This window comes from Hemibagrus wyckioides, unplaced genomic scaffold (genome assembly GCF_019097595.1).
Source record: "Hemibagrus wyckioides isolate EC202008001 unplaced genomic scaffold, SWU_Hwy_1.0 Contig29, whole genome shotgun sequence".
Taxonomy (NCBI): Eukaryota; Metazoa; Chordata; class Actinopteri; order Siluriformes; family Bagridae; genus Hemibagrus; species Hemibagrus wyckioides.
Window position 1 is genome coordinate 150,836 of NW_026690790.1, and position 8,910 is coordinate 159,745.

General features: G+C 41.3%; 1 non-coding gene and 1 pseudogene across 1 annotated transcript; both read left to right on the top strand.

The window, feature by feature from the left end:
• Positions 1–2,493: 2,493 nt before the first annotated feature.
• On the top strand, positions 2,494–2,566 carry trnaf-gaa (transfer RNA phenylalanine (anticodon GAA)). The gene has a single exon. It is a non-coding gene; the product is annotated as a tRNA-Phe (tRNA).
• A 1,645-nt stretch (positions 2,567–4,211) lies between these two features.
• LOC131350242 (origin recognition complex subunit 4-like) lies at positions 4,212–7,678 on the top strand (annotated as a pseudogene).
• The last annotated feature ends 1,232 nt before the right edge of the window (positions 7,679–8,910 follow it).

An 8,910-nucleotide genomic window follows, 5' to 3' on the forward strand; every position in this document is an offset into this window, starting at 1 on the left:
TCCAGAGGTATGAATATCAGTACCTATAAATGTCATCTACACCTCTTAGTTCATTAGTAGCTGCTGAGAATATGCTGCTTGTAAGGTTGTGACTGAAATGTTGTGCGGTCTGTGTCTTATTATTTTGCATGTTTATATTTGCAGCCTGGCTAGCTAAGCATTTAACTCACTGGTTCGTGTGAGTTTTCCTTCACATCAGGACAATTGTATATAAAGAGTTCCCAGTATCTTAAACTCTAAGGGTGAATAAAGTGTTGTTGTTGTTGCTTGTAGATTGAACTAAATGTAAAAGAAGACATGATAGAAGACTGGTGATAAACCAAGCTAAACATGTGGTGTTAAAAATATAGCTTAGGTACATGTGATTTCCACTGATCTCACTGATTTTCTCTGATCTGCTGAGACACAGATCTGAGTATTTTCATCATCTTTGAAGGGCCCTGTGACTTAAATACACAAACCTAAACAAAGCACAGGGGACACCTGTTAGACATAATGACAGAGACTGGAAACCAACAAAAAGGCAGTGGGGGTCTCTAGTGGCCAGAAAACAGTCCACAACCCTGACAGGAAACCAGTAGATATCAGTTTATATTCCTTTTTCATCATAAAATGGACATAATAAAGCGTCCAAAAGTCATAATGGACAAATCAATGTGTATAAATTACACCACAATATGGATTTTAATTAAAACGCTCAAGAGAAACATTATTACAGACTTTTGCATAACAGCTGGATAGACTTTTATTTGATAATTATGTGCAGTATTCACATTAAAATTTATACTTGATTTGGATTGGTCAGAAGGTGTTCAGCATGGCCCTGATAGCAGTTCAGGTTTCAAATCAAATCTCTCTTTTTTAAGAATGTCCTCTTTCTGATTATTGTTTCTCTAAAAACAGTTAAATCAAAGTATTTGGCAAACTCCAATCATTTAACCCTCCTGTTATCTTCAGGTCAATTTGACCCGTTGTAAAAAGTACTCAAAAATGAGGTATAATTTTATATAAATGAGATTTATAATACCAAATATTTAAAAAAAGTGCAAAATATATGTTAATGTGTTAGAAACAACCTTTATCTGAAAGTACTTCAAGAATTTGATCTAGATGGGATTTTTGTGGAAGATTCGAAAAGTTGGGAAATGAGTTTTTAACAAAGTTTTGGAACTGAAAATATCTAAAAACATGAACGGAAGGGGGAATTTTTGTGTTAGAAAAGCTAGGAAAAATAATATCAATGTAGATATCATTGACAATTGTACAAATAATTGCCGGACAATGGAATTACTGTTAGGAAAACGTGAGATGGCAGTAAGAGGACCACACAGTAGTGCAGCTGGTCAGGATGGTGAGACTGGGGAGCAAGAACCCTCTTCAACACTGACTCAATCTGGGACCCAATCACAGAGTCTGAAATGACTCTGAAACCAGAACAGTGTAGATTGTATATTTGTCGCCCAGTTGTAAAATAAGAAATTTTGAAGGGCAGTTTGGTTTTTAAAGTATTTCCCTGGGGATTCTGGCTGGTCATTTGTTCCAAATAAAAGATGAGATGTGTTGGTTTGAAGTCTTAGATAGAAAGTTTTAGATATAAAAATTGGAACACACTGAAATAAATACAGAAATCTAGGCAAAATGTTCATCTTTACTGAGTTTAAACGACCAGCCAGAGAAATGGGGAGAGCTGACCAGCGAGCAAAATCATTCTGAGATTTTGTGAACTGTACCAGCTCTCCCAATTGTTCAGTATGAATGGCAATTGCTAAGGGTTCAATTACCAATGCAAAAAGCAAAGGTGAAAGCTGGGGGCAGTACGGTGGCCTAGTGGTTAGCACTGTTACCTCACAACAAGAAGATCCTGGATTCACATCCTGGGTTTAAACAGGCAGGGGTCATTCTGTGTGGAGTTTGCATGTTCTCCCTGTGCTAGTGTGGGTTTACTCTGGTTTCCTCCCTACTCTTGGTATTACTTCTGTGTTTTCTTTTGTTTGTGGAGATGTTTGTGTCTTCTGTCTAGGAAGAAGCCTAATTGGTTCCCCCAGTCTACTTGGTGCCATGCCCTGCCTGGTCAGCTGACTCCATGCAACCTATAAGAAGACTCCTTCATCACTTCCTGCCTTCAGCCTTGTGCTCACTTGCTTCACCCTTTTGCTCACTTGAAAGCCCTTTACCCCTTAACTGCTCAGCTGTGTAAATGTGAGTTGCTCTGGATAAAAGTATCTGATAAATCTTGTAAATGTAAATGCTACTGTTTGTTTGCAGTCAAATAAATCTGTAGATGCCCTAGTTAACACGATACTTATGTAGCAGTTCCAATCAGTACAATGAAGTACATCTTGCTTTCTGCTGGACAGGACCTTCTGTCTATGCCCTTAAGGAAAAAGCTCTACCGCTTTCTGAAGAAGTTTGCCTCGCCGGTCTGGACGTGGTGCGCAGTCGTGCCGACAAAAACCTGATCACTCACACATACGGGAGAGGCCTGGTAGAGGTGCCGAAATAGCTCAGTTGGGAGAGCGTTAGACTGAAGATCTAAAGGTCCCTGGTTCAATCCCGGGTTTCGGCAGCTGGAGGCAGTGTAGTCAACCTGCGCAGTTCTGCAACTTATGCCTCAGACTTGAAAACAGCAAAACGTGGAAATGGTGCAGGATAAAGGTCTGAAAGCCCCCTGGTCTGAGACGAGAGCAAAAAAACTAGGATGCTACAGAACTCTTAGGTTCTCGTTGAATGCTTAGCCTGCACCCTTCAGTTTACGTGACCGCATGCCTCAGTACCTGCCTACAAATCATTGAAAGGTAGCCTCCTAGCCTGCACGCCATTAGAAAACCCCTGCTTTTGACAAGGCTCCTTGGAAGCGTTGCCCCCTGACGAGGTGGCCGAGAGGTTAAGGCGATGGACTGCTAATCCTGTAAGCTGTAAGTTCATATGAACAAGCCACCTCAACAGGAGGTGGAGGATATGGACAGCCAATCCACATTTCAACTCTTTGGAGGCGTGGGTTCAAATCCCACCGCTGCCAGGGTGGCCTTTTGTTCTAAATATTCTCCTAGTGCATGTTCCCGCTCAGTGCTTAATTAGTAAATGAATAATTTCCGGAACAAAACTAGCAGTCTCTCGCCGCTGTGACAAAACGGTGGTAGCGCAATTATAAAGATTATAAAGATTCGTTGCTGAATGGTCTCATGTATTATATTATTCTGTTCCATATCCATGCCAATCATGAATTTAAAAAAATAAATTCTCTCTCTCTCTCTCTCTCTCTCTCTCTCTATATATATATATATATATATATATATATATATATATATATATAATGAGTAAAACCATCATGGCTTCTCTATTGTTAGCAAAACATCTTGAGGCACCTCATCCTCCGCAACACACCATTCTCATACGCCGCAACCATTTAAGGGCAGTTGTGGTAAAGAGAACTTTAAATATCTCTTATGAATTTAATATTAATTTCAAATTTCCTAAATGTTGATATTTTGCTTTATGATTTGTTTCATTGTAGACAATCAGCAAGTGTGAAAAAAAGCTTTAGCAAAGGTTAGGGTGACAAATTTCAGGGAAAAATTCTACAGAAACCCAGAACTGCTGGAGGAGTACAGAAGAGGGAGGTTAGGAGAGAGAGAGAGAGGTTAGGTTTGGAGATGTTACAGCAGGTGTAATTAGCAATAAACACCCTACAGTGTTAGGAAATGTACATGAGAGTATACACACACACACACACACACACACACAACCCTTTAGCCACTACTATAACAGGACTTTGGTGCTGGACTGAGTGGACTGTTCATACTGGGGGAAATTCCCGCCACACTAAGGCATGGAGGTCGTGTGATTCTTAAAGTGACAGCAGCCTAATAAATTTGCTGCACAATTTTGTTATAATTTAGTAATTTAATTACATAATAAATAAACAGTTATTTGTTCTTCTGTTAGTAATTTGTTTGTTTTTTTTATTTTCTTTTTTACTTTACTTTTCAATTCATTTCAAAGACTAAAATTAAGCTCTACCCCACCCCACAACTTCAGGCCCAGTATAGAACACACACACACACACACACACACTCACACACACACACACACACACACACACACAGAGTAAGCATCAATTCTATACTATATGATGATGTATACATAAAATGTTTTTCCCCCATGTTATGAGACTAATTTAATGTAATGCTTTCTTTCCGCTTCCAGGAATCAAAAACGAAAACAAACTGGAAAAATAAAGAAAACTGAAGAGCTGACTAAGAAGCAACATGAAAAGAAAAAAAGACAGTGGTCAGTTATTTTTTAGTGCCATGGTAAAATGCTTCATGTTTTTTAGGTAAACGTTGAAATGTTGTCCTGTTTATTCCTGTTTTAATGTTTTTCTTATACAAGGTATAAGAAAAAGTATACAAGGCTCAGTATAAATCTCAGACTAGTATACTTATTATCATTACCCAAATAATTAACCTCATTACTGAAACCTATATATCATTACTGAAACTCATGATTATTAGATGTTAATTTAATTAATAGAGATATAGTACTTTGATGTTAAATGCATGTGCAGAATCTTAAAATGATGTTCTCTCAGGTTTGTCACGTCATTCTGAAAAAATGTCAGGTTTCTTCAAAATATAAAGAAAAAATGTTTGTAAATTGTGGACGGTGTTGCAGTAATGAGAGAAATCAGTCAAAATTTAAAAAACTGTTAAATTAAAAATAAATATTATTTCAGAACTTGAAGTAACTGTGCATGACTATTAATAATCCATTTTTAAAACTGTGAAAATGTATTTGCTTTTCTATCAGTGTTAATGTTTTCACAGTGTTGCAGTAATGAGATTTTTTAGGACTTTTGGAAATTATGTTCAAAAAGGTGTTAAATGGTAAGTAAAAGTTTTTAAATTAATGTTCACAAACACTCCAGACTTTGTTGCTAATGTCTAAAAAAAAAAAGTTAATTTAAGCATTTTTAAAATTTTCATGTTTGAAATTTTTAAAACCAAGATTTCGTGAGAATCACCCAGATATGTGTGTAAATGTTTGTAGAGGAAGTGCTGGAGTATGCTGTAAAAACATCGATTTTAAAGTACTATCCGCTGTCGTCTGCACTCTGCATGCTAATCTTTGTTTTAAAATTGTTCTTCTGATGTCTGAAGGTCCAGAGAGTGCTGAGGGTAAACCCATGGGCTTGGAATCGAAGTACAAGTGGGTTTTTAGAACAGAATGCACTCTTTATATGAGGTGTCTGCTAAGACCTATATTTTGTAAAGGTGTATGATGTATTCTGTGTGTGTGTGTGTGTGTGTGTGTGTGTGTGTGTGTGTGTGCATGATGTATTCTGTGTGTGTGTGTGTGTTAGGCACCTGTTGGAGCTGTTAAGGAGGACAGCGGTTCATGAGTGAGAGTAACTCTTTGCATATCATCGGTCCATGTGGATCTGTTAAAACCATGGTACGAAGATGTCTGTGTGCTACTTCTGTTAGGTTAGGATACACACATGTACTTTACACTAAGCTGTTGTGTGTGTGTGTGTGTGTGTGTGTGTGTAGCTGCTACGTTGTGCTCTGAGAGAGCTGCTGGACTTGCAGGAGGTGAAGATGAATGTCCTGCAGGTTCACCTGAGCAGTGAGTGTTGTGTAAAAGAGCGTGTGTTTAAAAGAGGCTGCTGGTTTAAGTCACGGCTCCGTTCATGGCCGCGTGTCTCGTGCAGGTCTGCTGCAGATGGACGACCGGATCGCTCTGAGAGAGATCACACGCCAGCTTCAACTGGAGAACGTCGTAGGAGACAAAGTGTTGGTGAGTGTGTTCCAGTATTCCTGGAATTCTCGAGTCGTGTATACAGCTGGGACGTTACAGGAGCGGCAACATCACATGATTCAAAAGAAGTGAATGTGAGAGAAACTTGGGAGTGATATTACTGTAACTGATAACCCAGTCTGTCTGTCTGTCAGCCTGCCTGCCTACCTACCTGTCTGTCTGTCTTCTTGCCTGCCTGTCTGTCTGTGCACCTGTCTGTCTGTCTGTCTGTCTGCCTACCTACCTACCTACCTGTCTTTCTTCCTGTCTGTCTTCCTGCCTGCCTACCTGTTTGTCTGTCTGTCTTCCTGTCTGCCTGTCTGTGCACCTGCCTGTCTGTCTTTCTGTCTGTCTTCCTGCCTGCCTTCCTGTCTGTCTGCCTGCCTGTCTTCTTGTCTGTCTGCCTGTCTGCCTACCTGTCTGTCTTTCTGTCTGTCTGCCCACCTGTCTGTCTGCCTGTCTGCCTACCTGTCTGTCTTTCTGTCTGTCTGCCCACCTGTCTGTCTATCTTCCTGCCTGTCTGTCTGTCTGCCATTACCTGTTTGCCTGTCTTCCTGCCTGTCTTCCTTCCTTTCTTTCTTCCTGCCTGTCTGCCTTCTTGCCTGCCTGTCTTCCTGCCTGCCTACCTGCCTGTCTGCCTTCTTGCCTGCCTGTCTTCCTGCCTGCCTACCTGCCTGTCTGTCTTCTTCCCTGCCTGCCTGTCTGTGCACCTGTCTGTCTGCCTGCCTACCTACCTACCTGTTTGTCTGTCTTCTTGCCTGCCTGCCTGTCTGTGCACCTGTCTGTCTGCCTGCCTGCCTGCCTACCTGTCTGTCTGTCTTCCTTCTTGGCTGTCTTCCTTTCTGTCTGTCTTCCTGCCTGCCTACCTGTTTGTCTGTCTGTCTTCCTGTCTGCCTGTCTGTGCACCTGCCTGTCTAACTGTTTTTCTGTCTGTCTTCCTGCCTGCCTGCCTGTCTGTCTGCCCACCTGTCTGTCTATCTTCCCTCCTGTCTGCCTTCTTGCCTGCCTGTCTTCCTGTTTGCCTACCTGTCTGTCTGTCTGTCTTCCTACCTGTCTGCCTGTCTGTCTGACTACCTGGCTGTCTGTATGCCTACCTATCTGTCTGTTTCTCTGTTTGTCTGCCTGCCTCCCTCTCTGCCTACCTGCCTGCCCACATGCCTGCCTATCTGACTGCCCGTCTATCTGCCTGTCTACATGTCTGTCTTCCTCCCTGTCTGTCTGTCTGCAGGTGATAAAAGCAGCAGTCAGCCAGTGTTCTTCATCCTGGAAGAGTTTGATCTGTTTGCTCATCATAAGAACCAGACGCTGCTGTACAACCTGCTGGATGTTTCTCAGTCTGCTCAGGCTCCTGTAGCTGTGGTGGGACTCACCTGCAGACTAGTATGTACACACACACACACACACACACACACTTAATATACCTGTCACCAAAAAACGCCGCATGTTTATAAAATCTCTGTATTTTTTTCCTGTTTGTTTATTCCAGGACGTTCTTGAGCTCTTGGAAAAGTGTGTGAAGTCTCGTTTTTCCCACAGACAGAGTCACCTGTTGAGTTCTCTGACTTTCCGTCAGTATCGAGACGCCTTTCGGTCTGAGCTCACGCTGCAGGATGACTTCCCCGACAGCAAGTTCTCTCAAGAGTGGAACCTCTGCGTCTCGGTACGACACACCGCATCACGAACCTGAACTGAAGTGTTACACTGCTCACATGTGAACATACACACTGCTGGAGGAAGCTCACGTGTTTTCCTCGATTGTACATAGCACGTGTTCTCTCTCCTCGTCTTCCTCACCACTGATGATGATGATGATGATGAGGGAGTAATTATAATGATCCAATTCTAACCATGACAACCATGATTTGACCAAGCATGACCAATTAGAGTAAAATAAAAATATCTAATGGCTTAATATATATATATATATATATATATATATATATATATATATATATATATATATATATATATATATATATATATATATATACAGGTGCAAAGTTGATTTATTTCAGTAATTCAATTCAACAAGTGAAACTGCTGTATTATATAGAGCCATTACACACAGACTGATATATCTCAAGTGTTTATTTCTTTTAATTTGGACGATTATGGCTTACAGCTAATGAAAACCCAAACTTCAGTATCTCAGAAAATTTAAATATTGTGAAAAAGTTCAATATTGGAGACTCATGGTGTCGCACTCTAATCAGCTAATTAACTTAAAATACCTGCAAAGGTTTCCTGAGCCTTTAAATGTCTCTCAGTCTGGTCCAGTAGGCTACACAGTCATGGGGAAGACTGCTGACTTGACAGACATCCAGAAGACGGTCATTGAGACCCTGCACATGGAGGGTAAGACACAAAAGGTCATTGCTGAAGAAGCTGGATGTTCACAGAGTGCTGTGTCCAAGCACGTTAATGAAATTTTAATGGAAAGAAAGTGTGATAGAAAAGGTGCAGAAACAACAGGGATAACCGCAGCCTTGAGAGGATTGTGAAACGAAGCCCCTTCAAGAATCTGGGGGAGATTCACAAGGAGTGGACTGCAGCTGGAGTCAGTCGCATTCCTTGTGTCAAGCCAGTCCTGAACCAGAGACGATATCAGAGGTGTCTTACCTGGGCTAAGGACAAAAAGGACTGGACTGTTGCTCTGTGGGCCAAAGTCCTCTTTTCAGATGAAAAATAAATTTTCCATTTCATTTGGAAATCAAGATCCCAGAGTTTGAAGGAAGAGAGGAGGGGCAAAAAATCCAAAGTTGCTTGAGGTCCAGTGTAAAGTTTGGGGAGTGGTTTGGGGAGCCGTATCATCTGCTGGTGTTGGTCCACTGTGTTTTATCAGGTCCACAGTCATCTACCAGGAGGTTTTAGAGCACTTCATGCTTCATTCTGCTGACCAGCTTTATGGAGATGCTGATTTCATTTTCCAGCAGGACTTGGCACCTGCCCACACTGCCAAAAGTACTAATATCTGGTTTAAGGACCATGGTGTCCATGTGCTTGATTGGCCAGCAAACCCTGTGAAATCCCATAGAAATCCCATAGAGAATCAGTGGGATACTGTGAAGAGGAAGATGCGAGACACCAGACCCAACAACGCAGAAGAGCTGA